Source organism: Pan paniscus, chromosome 11 (assembly GCF_029289425.2).
Source record: "Pan paniscus chromosome 11, NHGRI_mPanPan1-v2.0_pri, whole genome shotgun sequence".
In the NCBI taxonomy this organism is placed as follows: domain Eukaryota; kingdom Metazoa; phylum Chordata; class Mammalia; order Primates; family Hominidae; genus Pan; species Pan paniscus.
The window spans coordinates 122,560,550-122,574,351 of NC_073260.2; the positions used below are offsets into that span (position 1 = coordinate 122,560,550).

Sequence of the window (13,802 nt, forward strand, 5' to 3'; positions counted from 1 at the left end):
TGACTCCCCAGAAAAATATAAATCATCTAAGATACAAAAGGACTCACTGGAGAAACTCAAATTTAACACATAAGCAGAATTCTAAACAAGTTTGAAATTTATTACTGAAGTCAACAGATGCTCTCCATTACTTACTGCCTTGGACACCTTACAAGACATTAACCCCCACAAAGCCATTAAAATACAGAACCCTTTAAAAAGTATTCAACCCAGACTCATTTTCATAAGTGAGTGGGCATTCAAAACTTCAAGATAGTTAAACCGGGAAAAATACAATCTTCTAATTTGAGAATGAAAGAGAAGTCCCAATCATGAAAAAAGCAAAGGCTATAGGAATCAGACAAATATGGGCTCAAATACTCATATATGTAATTACTAGCTACGTTATTTAATGTTTCTTCTTTTGAGATTTCAATGCAATGACATGTGTGAAAAACACAGCTGTAGTCTCAGCACAACAAACGGCCACCCTCATTTAGCATTACTTTCCCCACCAACTCCACCCTACCAGAAGTGATCAGGCGGGACAGTTTAAGATGTGATCCTCTTGCCAGCTAATTAATTGAAGCAGAGACCCCCTCAGACAGTTCAAACCAGGGATTTGTCCCAGACCTGGCTCTGGTCAAGAATCCTTGAGAGAAGTCATCCATGACTACTGGATCAGAGCTCACCACAGATGAGGTGTGGAAATTCTGGTTCTACAATTTCAGCAGAACTATATTCCACCACCCACACTCTAAGGCTTCTTGGCATCCCCATTGGAAATGCCTCATAGAGTGGGTACAACTGCATCTTGGATATGAGCCAGAATGAGTAAATAAGCTGTTTTCCGCATTCTGATAGAGATCAATGATGCCGGCAAGATAGCTGAATTCCACTAGCAACAGTAATTGTTCTATATTATGATGTTACCTTGGAGGCACACACCTGTACATGGAGAAACTTTTTGCTGTCAGCCTCACAAAATACAGAATGACATACCCTAAGTGATTTGCTTACCCATTGTTTAGTGGCAGAGATGGAATGAGACCGTGGTGGCCTAGTCACCATAGCAGGGCTCTTTACCCACAGTGGAACGGCGGGCTGGAGGGGCAGTACACAAAACACATTCTTTCCACTCCTAGCAACCCATCACTTGCACTGAATCTCTAGAGTATGAGGGCCATGAAGGCAGGTCATGCTCGGTTTCCCTTCCACGTTCCCAGCACCTCAACCAGCATACAGTCATAGCTCAAAAATTATCTGATGAATCAAATGCAGAGTAAATTTCAAGGGCCAACTATTAATAAAATCAACTTTTTAATTTTAACTTTATTTTAATTTTTCATATTTTTAGAGACAGGGCCTCTCTCTATTGCCCAGGCTGGAGGACAGTAGAGATCATGGCTCACTGAAGCCTCAAACTCCTAGGCTCAAGTGATCCTCCCCCACCAGCCTCCCAAGTAGCTAGGACTACAGGCGGCGCCACCGTGCCAAGCTAATTTTTTTTATCTTTTGTAAAGACAGAGTCTCACTATATTGCCCAGGCTGGTCTTGAACTCCTGGCCTCAAGTGATCGTCCCACCTCAGCCTCCCAAACCGCTGGGATTACAGGTGTGAGCCACTGTAGCCAGCTTCAGTTAATTTTATAAATAAAAACCACAGAGTCATCAGCGTTTGAGTTGTGTTCCCATAAAGAAATCCTTAAAGTGTAGGCAAGAATTTAGGCCATTTTGACAAGTAAATTAGAGCTGAAACAGGAAGCTGTCAAAGGCTACTTCAGAGTGATCATAAGCGGGGAATCAAAACAGGACTAAGGGAACCCAGTACAAGTGGCTTCTAAACAACAGGGGAGCCTCGACAGTGAATTACAGCCTTGAATTCACTAGAGAGCCCAATGTTATTATTTATTCTTTGTGATGAACAAAGCAGACGGAACTTTTTTTTCTTTCTGCTTTCCACCACCTCACACAGGTTCAGTCAGCATTTTAAATTTAGGAAGCTGACGTCGATTCAGGGCTACTACAAGACACAATGCTCTTTCATGTATATCAGCACACTAATACACCCTTTTATTTTTTAGTGAATAAAAGGAAATTGCTTACTTCCTGTTATGGTTTACATTGAAATCAGCTTCAATAGGTATTAAAGTAATATACCACGAGTTTGAACAATGAAGATACAAATACTGAAGTTAGGCTGATATTCCTACGTTTAATATAATTCATGTGTATTAAATATGAAATTCTAATATATACTAGCCCATAATGCTACTTTCCGCATGCATTATCATTTCCACCTGGGAATCTCAGAGAATGTTGTAATTACTCATACATAGTCCCATAAAAATGCTCCTCGTTTTTTTTGCTAAAGGAAACTATTAAAAACGTCTTAGAGGGAAAACATGTTAGAAGGGAAGTGGAAAATTACAGGCATATAATTGGAATGTTAATATAGGAACATGTTATATAGGAAACTATTTAATAAGAAGAGAACCTCAGATGCCTGGACTTCAATGCATGTGTGTGGCTCAGACTAACAGTACAGTTTCACAAATGAAGAAGTGTACCCTGTGCCATATAACTAATGAATGGCAGAGATCTGGACTCTCATAGAACGTGACGTGATATTCACTGATGTCTCACTGGGAGCTGAGAGACCTGGGTTCTGGTCTCAGGGTCACCACCAACTCTAGGGCCCTGGGAAAAGTGCCTTTCGTCTGGGGTCTTGACTTCCTCTAGGCTCAGGATAGGAGTATCTCAAAGGTCCCTTCCAGCTGTCCATCCGTGACTTGCTGCCTGCTGCCTCCAGAGCATCTTGAAGACTTCATCCAAACCTGTGTGTTGGAAAGTCCATTAATGGACTTCCAAGGCAAAATCAGGGCTGCCCTAGGATCTGCTGTGGCTACCATCACCCAAGTAAACCCAAGGGGAGGACTCTCTAAGATGAGGCCTATAATCCTGGCCTCTTATTCTTCCTCTTCATTTCGGGTGGCAATTTTATTTTACAGTTCAAGTATGTAATTAAACTTTCCCACAGTATGAAGAAACCTGGGGAAATAAATTAGAAAGAGGTGCTAGTCTCAAGTAGCACATCATTACTAAGTTAGTATGGTTAAGGTTTAAAGTCCAGTATTGGCCAACTCCGCTTCTCCCTCACCAGCCCTGCTAGTATCCCCTGGACTCTCTACCCCTTTCTTCTCCAAAGCACTCATGAGACAATAGAGATAGGGTGGTGATGACAGCAGTAAGCATAGTAGGGTGGGCTGGAGGAGAGGGCCCAGATGGACTTCACAGGGCAGTGGTAGGTCTGCTCACATCATAACACACAAAATCTATTTTTATTTTGTGTTAGGAGAAGGAGGGAGTTCCCCGTTGTCACAGAAAAGAACGACCTGTTCCACAATTATGTGTCTGTGGCTAACAACATAATGACAAAAATGTATCTGGGGAGAGGGGGGCACGGCAACCTCCCCATACACATGCATTGCTGGTCCCCACCCTCCCCCAGACCAGGACTCCCCGAGGGCCAAACCACTGTGTTCTTAGGCAAGAATTTCTCAGCAGTATACTCTGTCTTGATTTCGTCCTTACTTCCCACTTTCCTACATTCACAACTAGAGAGTGTGTGTTTTTAAAAAGAAGAGGCCCCAGAGGAGCTTGCCAGAGCTCCAAACACCACAGTCACCCTCCCTCAGCCCAAATCTCCATCCTCTGCCCTTAGCTGAAAGGCTCAGCACAGCCATCTGCATATTAAAAGGAGTTCAACTTCATGGAATTTTAAGGGTCACCACTCCAACCATGACAAAACTTGTGTCTTACAGTCTAATTGTCATCAACAGAAACACCAAAGACCCCCACATGTGGAGTAACATTTGAACACACCTACATGTGTTTCCTAATAATTCCGGTGATTTGAAGAGACATTCTGCCACAACTCCATTGAAAAGATGAGGGCGATAAGGCAGAAAGGGAAAAGATGGCTTGCCCAAAGTAACATCTGCAACAGGACAGAAACCGCAGGCAGAATCTTTTAACCCTTGACTCCCAGCCCAACACTGAGCTATTACACGGATCTAGCAAGCCATGTTTCCACCAGAGTCTTCACCAGGCCAGAGCAATGTGCAGGGATAGAAAGTAGAAGCCAAAGAAAAAAAAGTCAGAAACAGTGGAAGGGATATCTTGCAAGGACTAGGCTTTGGTTGTGATAATATACTAACTTACCACAGGCTAGAGAAGTAAAGAGAAGCCCTGGAATATGAAAAGAAGACAATGTCATCAGCTGAAAAGGTCGATGATGTTTTAGTTACTATACCGAGTATCTACTAGGTACAAGGCATGCAGGCGGTACAAAAATGAATAGAAGGCTTACCCCACAACTCTGGAAGTCTGATACGGAAATCAGACTTGTGTGTAAGTAGCAACAAGATAAAAATATTGAAAGATCCTGCAGGACACGGAGGGGTACAGCCAAACTACCCAACACAGTCACAGAATGGGAGACATGACTTTTAGCTCAGAGGGTAGAGGAGAGAAAGGAATTAGGTAAAGTGTAATGGAGAAGGTAGCATTTCAGCAAGGCCTTCAAGTTTAAAAAAAAAGAAAAAAAGTTCCCTAGAAACTTTTGGTTTCCAGTCGCAGAGTTTGGGGCAGCACACCAACCTTGACAATATCTCTTAAATTGCTCTTCACCAAACTTCATAAGAAAGCACAAGGAAATCTTGGATCTCCAGCCTGTCTTTTTTCACAGCTCACTTTACAGAAAAACTTGGAGGTCCAGGTTAAAGGTGGAATATCAGAAATAAAAGTTAGGCCCAGGCCACATCTCTAAGAATATCCCAGTCTTATTAAAGTGTTCTGGCTGTTACAGGAGAACTGCAAGGTTCAGGAGATAGTTAAGATAAGAGTTCTTTTTATGTCTGTTTGCTGATTCAGAACACCTCCCCTGACCTGAAGGGCTGCCTCTTGTTTTCTATGTGGCTTTCTCTGTAAATGAATTGATAATTCACCCACAAGAAGTAGCAACATCTTCAGAACTGGGCCTCAAGCACTGTTATTCTTAATGGGGAAGCAGTGCGGGGGGATAAGGAGAACAGCAATGCAGATAAAGGAAATAAATCTACCCGAAGTTTCCTTTTTACAGGCCAAGGTTGTCGGGATAAGCGGTGAAACATTACCAAGGCCCACACTGCTTCTTGGTCTGAGCTGTGCAACTTTAAACAATGCATAATGTGATCTGTACCACAGATACAAATCACACCGGGTTCTAAAGTTACCCTTGTAAGTTGCTCCATCGAGACCCTAGAAAATCACTGAGAACATTTCTTCAGCATTCTTGGGGTTATTCACAACACTTTCCCATTCGTTTCCAAGTCAAATATGTTTTTTGAAAGTTGTTAGATTAAAACTTTGCTCTGTTCCTTGGGCTTCTGTGAACTGTCCTTCATCTTTCAATCAGGGCAACAAATTAGGATGTGGGTGAGCTGCTGCCCTCACTTTAAATAAACTGCCTTGGGAATGGTCCTTGCCCAGAGTCAGACCTGGCAAAGGCTGTGAGGCAGCTCCGTGCACAACAAAAGATAACAACAAACTCGGCAGCAGCTAATTAGTCCCCCGTGAACCTCAGACACTGCCTTAATAGGATCCTGGCTCTTAACATTACCACCCTTATAGATACCATGAGTTGCCATCTCAAAAGAGTCTACCTGCGATGCAATTTCATGGCCTCTTCCATGAGGACTGACAATGATCCCACAAAGGAAAAATTGTTTTAAAAAGGGAATTTACGAGAAAACCTAAGTGTTAGAAACCCTTTACAGCAAAGCATCCTCTACTCTGAGACTCATGTCCATTAGTAGTTATAAAGGTAATCACAGATGACTATCACTTTTAAAATTCAGTGGAACCCAAAGGGCTGGGCAAACTGGTCAAAACAAAAGCTAACACACTGAACAAAAAAAAGTTAGTTTCAAATCATGACACCCTGAAAGGTAATATGTCACTTATATTTACACATATGCCTGTCTCTCCTAGGTTAGGCCCTTTTGCAAAGCAACCTCATTCTGGATGTTGCTAAGAATCAACAACAGCCACTTCCTTTTCTGACTGCCAAGATAAGTTTATTTATACTTTAAACATATAAAAAGAAGAGTCTGAAATACATATTTTAAAAACCTGTGGTTAAAATGGCACATTTTTACTGAAGAGTAAAACTCAACCATCATATGCTGAATGAACTAAAGTTGTATCATAGGCACTCATTAATGTCAACTGGCCCTGACTTTCACAGTAGCAACAACAATTCAACAATGAACTCCAAATTCATTGCAGTTAAAATGGATAATAGCCATTCATGATGTTACTACGCCTTTTAAAAAATCAACAAATGAGTTCATTTAACCTCTCTGAGTTTCAAGCTCCTTACCTACAAAATAGGCATAACAGTAGCTGACTACAACTTCAATTTTGATACGAATCAAATAAAATATGAGATATGAAGACACCTTGTGAGCTACTATATGCTCGCATTATTGCCAGGATCCTTCTAACAGCTTCAATTCCCACTCTGGACTTGAATCCACAATTTGCCAGATTAATCTAAAATATTGCTTTCTCCATGTATTCCCTTGCTCAAAACTTCTGAGACAAGCCTCCAATACAGACTGGATAAAATATTCATGCTTTAACCTGCAAGTCAAGTCTTTCCACAATCTCCGACTTTATCTTCTGAAAATTCTCCCCAACTGGAACTTCTTGCTCCAGGCAACCGGTCAAAACAGGTACATTGGTCTTTCCACGTTCCTTCAGGCCGGGTCTCTGTGATCTCGCCGGGTCTCTGTGATCTCGGGGCTTTCTTCTGATCTGGGATGCTCAGATGCCACCACCCCCACCTCTGCCCTCCCCCTACAGCAACGCTATCCCATCTCAAAGACCTTATCTACCCCATCAGCTCAAGAAAGCTCACCCTGATCTCTCTCTCTGTATCACATGGCCCATGCAGTTTACCATTTGTTACTCGTATTCGATATGCTATTATAAATACAATATTAAAAGTTCAGGTACATTCTTTAAAACACATAAATTATCAATTACAGATCATCTATTTTTTACAGAATTTTGGACTTTGCTTAATGGTCTTTTAGTATAGCACAACAGCAAGCCACAAAATAATTGTGACTATTTGCAAAGCCATTTATTACATGTCCAGTTCAACAAAGCACAGGGGGAAGATGGGAGAGGGCTTTCCTTCTGGACATCGAATATCCATGTGTGATAAAGCATCTCCCAGTGGGATGGTAAAAACTGAAATATACCACATCAAGTAGGTAAAGAAATATATAATCATCCTGAACCAGAAAAATACATTTTAAGTGCAAACTGATATAGAATTTCCCTTGGATAACCTGTAAGCCAACATATGACGTTCCTTTCTGGTTAGAGATTTTTATCATTTTTAAGTAATTTTGAATTCCAAATTCTGAGTTTAGTTGTTTTTGTTTTTTTTAACGGAGGGAGTTTCAATTATACTTAATGGTTTTCAAACTTTAAATATTATTTCAACTTCTGCGGGTCCCATTCATCAACTTACAAAAGGGCCAGCCCATATTTAAATTAGGCCAGTTTCTAAAAAGTTTCTAAAATATTAGTGCTTGCATAGATGTAGATGACATACTGGCATAAGATTGATGCTTAAATTGATACTAATCCACCTAAAAATACTATAGAATATTGTGGTTTTAAAAACTGTTGTAAATCTTACAGGTATATAGCCAGATTACAATTGTTCAAATATTCTGGAAGTCGTAGCTATCTAATAAAATATCCTAATTCATACTACGCTTCAATTATATAATAATGTATTACAAACCCAGAAGTCCAGAAGGACATTATGTCGGAGTTTCAGGCCAAAATCTTGTATTCCATATCTAAACCATCACTCCAAATGTGTAAATTAATGAGGTGTTTATATCAAACATTCAAAAGACCAGCTATTTTGTTCCTGAATTTCATTGGCTCTACTGTATGTTTTTCTGAGGTACAATTATTCAAGCATCTTTGACGATATATTTATAACTTTTACTACTTAAAAGCTCTCTTTAACATATCCTACACCTTCAAGGAAAAGTGCTATATTAACATGAGTAATAATAAAGTCATAATAAACAGTAAGAAAGCTGCAGTTTTGCCAGCCCAGGTTGCAAGATCCCATTTAACTTAATGATAAATATCTTACGTAAATAAATATGCTCTCTTTCATAATGACTCTGGCAGAACATAGTTTTAGACTCCTATAGTCCCTAGTAAGTATAAAGTCATAAGTTTCTATATAGAAAAAATAATCACTCCAGGCCTTCCTAAATATGCTATCAAATAAATTACCACCATGTGTATTTTCTATTCACTACTTAAGGGAATGACCCATGACTTTATTAACCGGCTAAAGGTTAGAGTCCCCTAATAAGAACGCTTCCAAAAATGACAGAAAATTCACATCCTCTATTGGCCAAAAACATCTCCAAAACACAATATTTAAGGGGAAAAAAAAACAATTTAGAAGATAATTCTTTTACATTAAAAAGGAGAAATCAGAAATAGCCCCTAAATGTGGCTTTCATACTAGGGAAATTTTCTCATCTGTTCACAAGAAATACAGCAGAAAAGAAATGTAACTCATACAGTTTTCTAAGGTAACTCAAGTTAACCAAAGAATTTCTCCTATCATCCCTTCAATCATCTTGACCAGAAACAGAATCAAATCTTCAAGTGGTTAAATCAGGTCCTACCAACACTCCTTCCACTTGCAAATGCTGGGAAACAGTCCTTAGTATTACATATGTGATAATTCAGTCGTCCTCATGGCAGCATGTCAAGATGTCATAAATAGTGATTTATTATTTCTCTGGGGTGTCAAAAAGCTGCTGACCTAGAAGAGTTTGACAAAGGCCTTGTTTACAAAGGAAGACTTCTAAAGGAGAAAAAAAAAAAACAAGAAAACACTGGAGGACAGCACCACTTTTATAATTTATAAAACTCTTCTTTTTATGCTCTTGCTGTAATACATAATAATAAATGTCAAAATATTACAGTAATATAAGGAGCATCACAATTACCTTTTAGAAAAGGATGTGATATGCTTTTATACTGGCCTGTAGAATGATTTATCTTAAACTTAATAAAAGAAAAAAATTTTAAATACTTATCTGCACAAGTGTTACTTTCTAGTTATACCATCTCAGGAATACTTTAAATAGAATTCAAGCATTAACAATATAATACAAGCCGAGGCACTTTTTTTTTTTTTTTTTTTTTTTGTCAATTCTAAGCCTCAGGTGTTGGTCAAAGCACTTTTCAAGAAACTTGACGAGAAATGCTCAAAAACCACTTTACAAACGAACAAAAGAAAAGATCTAAGGCTGCTTTGAACATGCTCTTGTGGTGAATATTTTCTGTGAAACACCACAGTGCACCTAGTCCTGATGCTGGGCTGTTACTGATATAAGTCATAAGAGAAAGGCTGCATTGAAGGAAGCCCTCCCTCCCCTCCCCCTCTTCAAGGGTTCTGATACCCCACATTCCTCATTCATTTTAAAGGTTCTTTACAAAAATGGCATCTCTCTGATGCCCCCAAGGTAGATGGACCTCTGATCTACTGGGTTGTTTTTTTTTTCCCCTCAGTCTACCGCAATAAGTATCTTTTGGACCTAACAGGTGTCTCTAAATCCCCTCTTTACAGTAGCAAACATTTGCATTGTAAAGAAGCATTTGAGGAAAAAAAGAAAGAAAGTCCAGGAGAATAAAAGAGCAATTAGATTCCTCAAAGAAAAAGTGTGTCTCATTTTGCATAACAATGCAGCAACTAGGATTCAAATCTGCCACGCCTCTTAACACTTCACCAGTGTGCTAGAGGTAGCCTGGAAGCCTAAAACTCCAATGCTGGCCAACAAGCTTCTGGTTGTGGCCCCCCCCCCCCGATAACAGATGGAAAATAGTACTGAAAATATTTGAATGTGAATATGTAAGTATACACATACATAACATTGGGTATGGCTTTTTAAATTATTATTAGGGTTCTCAATGGTTTCTGAGTCTTTGGTGGTTGGATAGAAATTTTCTGCTACTCAACACCCAAGCAGCAATCTCATTATTTATGCAAGCATTCTGTTCAGACAAGCAAGGCACACAACCAGGTGTAAATTTTAAGTCCTTTGAAATGGAAGTTTGAAATTCGATATTGGTAACGCAGAAATGTTAAAAATAACCGCTCAATGCAGTCAACAAACTGGGTATCCTTAATGTCTTCCTTGAGCTCTAACAGTACACATACAAAGTCACACATGCCTACATAATGACCAGAAAGGAGACAATGATGACACCTCTCCAAAAAATTACTAGCCCAGGTCGCTTTGCTTTTTCCAAAGCACCAACCTCCATCAGGTTAGCGAGGAGGAGAAAAAAGAGACAACCTTGCAAAACTCACCCAAAAGTTACATAAACAAAGGAGGGGAGAAGCCCAGTCTAGGCTTTGCACCCATGTGCTACTAAAATTACATAACACCCGGTGCAGACATTGAATAAGGAATGGATTCTGCACAACACCCCCACTCCCTCGATTCCCAAGCCTTCCTCACTCCCTTAAAAAATCCAAACGCCTAGCAAGAGCTGGTGGACGACTCTGAATATTTATTTTATTGCTGGAGTAAAACCTGCGAGAGTTGGAGGCACGTTTAGGCCCGAAGTTTGAATGTGCAACAGCCCCGGGCGCAGCGACTCACACTCTCCGGACCCAGAGGAGAAAGAACTGACAAGCAACAGCGGCCAGCAAGGCCTTCTTCCCCCTCATGGTGCCTCCCGCTGGAAAGTTTTCCACGCAATCGATCGGAGGACGAGGAGCCCATTTCCCCCGCCTGCCTGACTTTGCAGGAAAGGCGAGCCGGGAGACCGGAGGGGGCTGGCAGGGAAAGAACTGGAAAGCTCCGCACACAGCCGGCGGCAGGGCTGCGCAGGCTCCTTACCTGGAGGACGCGGAACAAAAAGGGGCGCGGGGTTCGCGGAGCTTGGGGTGGCGGCGCGGCCGGCGGACGGGAACCGGTCTCCGAGCCGCAGCTCTAGGCCCGCGCCACAGCCCGCGGCCCGGCCCCCGCCGCTGCCGCTTCCTCCCTCGCGCGCGTCATGTCACGGCAATCAAACATGTCTGTGTGCTGTGTGCGCTTCGCTGCTGTGACTTCCTGATTCTCCGCCGCTCGCGCGCGCACACACACACACTCACAACCACACGCACACGCCACCCCCACCAGCCCTCGCCACCAAACCTCGCCTTGTCCTCCCCGGGCTCCAGGGGAGGGCGCGGGCAGGAGCAGCTGCCCGAGCCGCTGCTCCCGACGCACTGGCTCCTGCGCGCACAACACACACTCACACTCACACTCACGCGCAGACACACTCGCGCCGGCCGGGAGGGCGCGGAGGCTGGAGCCGCGGGAGCTCGCAGCCCCCTCCCACCCCTCCACCCTACTTAGCCGCCCTGCCAAACTTTTTTTTTCCTGCCTGATCCACGTCCAACTTCCCTCCACCCCACCCCCCAAGCAGCCCAGCCAGCCCCGCGCTCACCACCATCCGCAGCAAACGGCAACCCGGATAAAAATAATAATGCAATCCAGGCGGCAGAGGCGGAGGCGGAGGCGAGCGATCAGACACTGGCAGGAGGCGATTTCCCCGCGTGTACCGGAAACCGGCCCAAGTGCCCCGGCCAAGGCGCGGGTGTCCGCTGGAGCCCGCACTGCCGCGCCCCGCCCTCCGCGGTGGAACTGCACCCAGGCTGCGAGGCCTGGTGCGGGGCACCGGGAGCACTGTGCCCCGTGTGCGCCCTGCGGCCGGAGGGCGCCGAGGAGCTGGCGCGCCGGACCGGTTATTTAGGGAAGTGCATCGCGACACCTTTGCAGATGGCATGGCCGTGTTTTGCAACGCAAACGGGAGGAAGGGAAGACGGCCGGGTGGAGGGGGAGAGCAAAGGAAGGGGTAAACCAGGTTGGGATGGGAATAAAGCAAACTCCTGAGCAGGGAGCGAGAAGGAAGGAGTGCGTGTCATCGTTGGGAGGAGGCTCCTACTCGGTCTCCCCGCCTCCCGCCCTCGCCACCCCCCTATTCCCTCCCCACCGCAGCCCTTCCCCTTCCCGGGCGAACGACACCGCCGCTGCCCGGTGGTGCGCGGGTCCTGTTTGTGACAGTCAGGCAGACAGGATTATCCGGATCATGGCCTCCCCGGTCCGCAGCCGCCGCCGTGGCTCTCCTGGGTCCCGGCGCGCCCCTAGCACCCGGACGATCGCAGGCGCCCCACGCCCGCAGCTCCCGCGGCGCAAGCAAGGGGAAGACGCGAAGCAAAAGAACACAGACCCGGGGAGAGGGAGGGCAGGGTAACGGAGGCTGGCGGGCACCTCCGACCTCCTTGGGGGCCTCCTCCCTTCCCTCCAGCAGTGCGGCCCGGGCCGGACATCCCGAACTTTAACAGCCGAGCCTGCGCTGCCGCCAGGTACCAGAGGCAGGGACGTCCGCAGCGCCCGGGGCGCAGCCCCCTGGCAGCCCCTTTGCCTAAAGGCCTGCCTACCAATCAGCGTCCCCATCCACGCCGGAGGAAACGCGGAAAGTGGAGGTGACACCTCCGATCAGGCACGCACCGGCCCCGCGGCAGTGGCCGCTACCTCCTTCGCGCGTCAGCTCAGGCTTCTCCCGCTGCGATCCGCTCACGTCTCCGCAGCCGGAGCCCTTTAAACAAGTCCCTGGGAAGCGGGTGGCAACGGCGTTCGTTGGCGCCCCGCCGCCAGCCTGGGCTCCTCGCCCTCCTTTCCCGTTCCCCTTCCAACTCTTCCGGGGAGGGTTGCTCGGGATGAACAGTAGCGTTTCCATCCTCCTCCCCTGTCCCCCAGGCCTTCCCCCTCCCGCTGCCACCCCCCTCCCCGCCGCCTCACTTTTAAGGGGATGGGGGGATTGCAACCTGGCCCAATGTGTGTGTTGCAACCTTGAGTTGGCAGCGCCTCTGACTGCCTACTCAGGATCCAGGCGGTGGTTTGTTGGGATTTTTTTCCTCCTTTGCCCCCTTGAAGTAGTAATTATTACTGTTATTATTAGAACAGCAAGGTTCGGTTGAAACTTTCTCGTTTCTTCCACCGCCGCCTGGGAGCTGTCGTTAGAGCATTCCACCTGAGGCCCGCGGGGAGGAGGCGGGCTTTTTTTGTTGTGGCGGTTGGCCCGCCTGTTTGTTTTGGTCTCCTTGCATGCACAATAAATAATAATTAGGATAATAATGAATAATCCCGGGCGAAGGCGGCGTGGTGCCGGAGGGGTTTGAGCGGCGGCTGCAGCGGGGCGGCCGAAGGGAGGGGAAAGAGGAGAAAAGAGTTGTAAGTTATATTTACCTTGCTCGCGAGGAGTGTGCTGGCTGAATCTCTTCCCTCTCTGAGTCACCCAGAGTACAGAAACAGAGGGAGAGAGGACTAGATTATGAATATGACTTCATTGATGACAGCCGTCCCCTCCTCTTCCTAAACTCGGGCTCCGCCCAGCGTCCCACCCTCGCCTCCTCCGCGGGCGCCGGAAGACGCGCCGCAGTTGGCCCCGCGCGCCGCTCCTCCCTGCCCGTCCGGGCGCGGGTTGGCGGGACGCGCCTGTCACTCGCTCAGCTCAGCGACTCCGGGAGCGCGGGGGGCGGAGGGGGCGGTGTGCAAGAATGTGGATCTAGACAGCTCTACTGTATGCGTGGATCCGTGTGTGACTGCGAGGCGCCGGCTCTCGGGCCGCGTTTGTGCCTGGAGCGGAGAAACTGCGCAGGATGCA

At 45.5% G+C, this 13,802-nt stretch overlaps 1 protein-coding gene across 9 annotated transcripts in view; it reads right to left on the bottom strand.

Moving 5' to 3' along the window:
- Window positions 1-13,570, bottom strand: part of SMARCA2 (SWI/SNF related, matrix associated, actin dependent regulator of chromatin, subfamily a, member 2) — a 179,626-nt gene extending 166,056 nt beyond the window's left edge. For 4 of the 9 annotated variants that reach the window (XM_063594038.1, XM_057298775.2, XM_063594037.1 and 1 more), the window contains exon 1: window positions 13,385-13,570. The gene's annotated coding sequence lies outside the window, so the exon portion shown is untranslated. Of the gene's footprint in view, window positions 1-10,990; window positions 11,480-11,582; window positions 12,051-12,576; window positions 12,844-13,384 lie in introns of those variants that run through there. The other 5 variants (XM_034967067.3, XM_055092199.2, XM_034967065.3 and 2 more) reach the window with 5 other exon arrangements.
- Window positions 13,571-13,802: the final 232 nt, after the last annotated feature.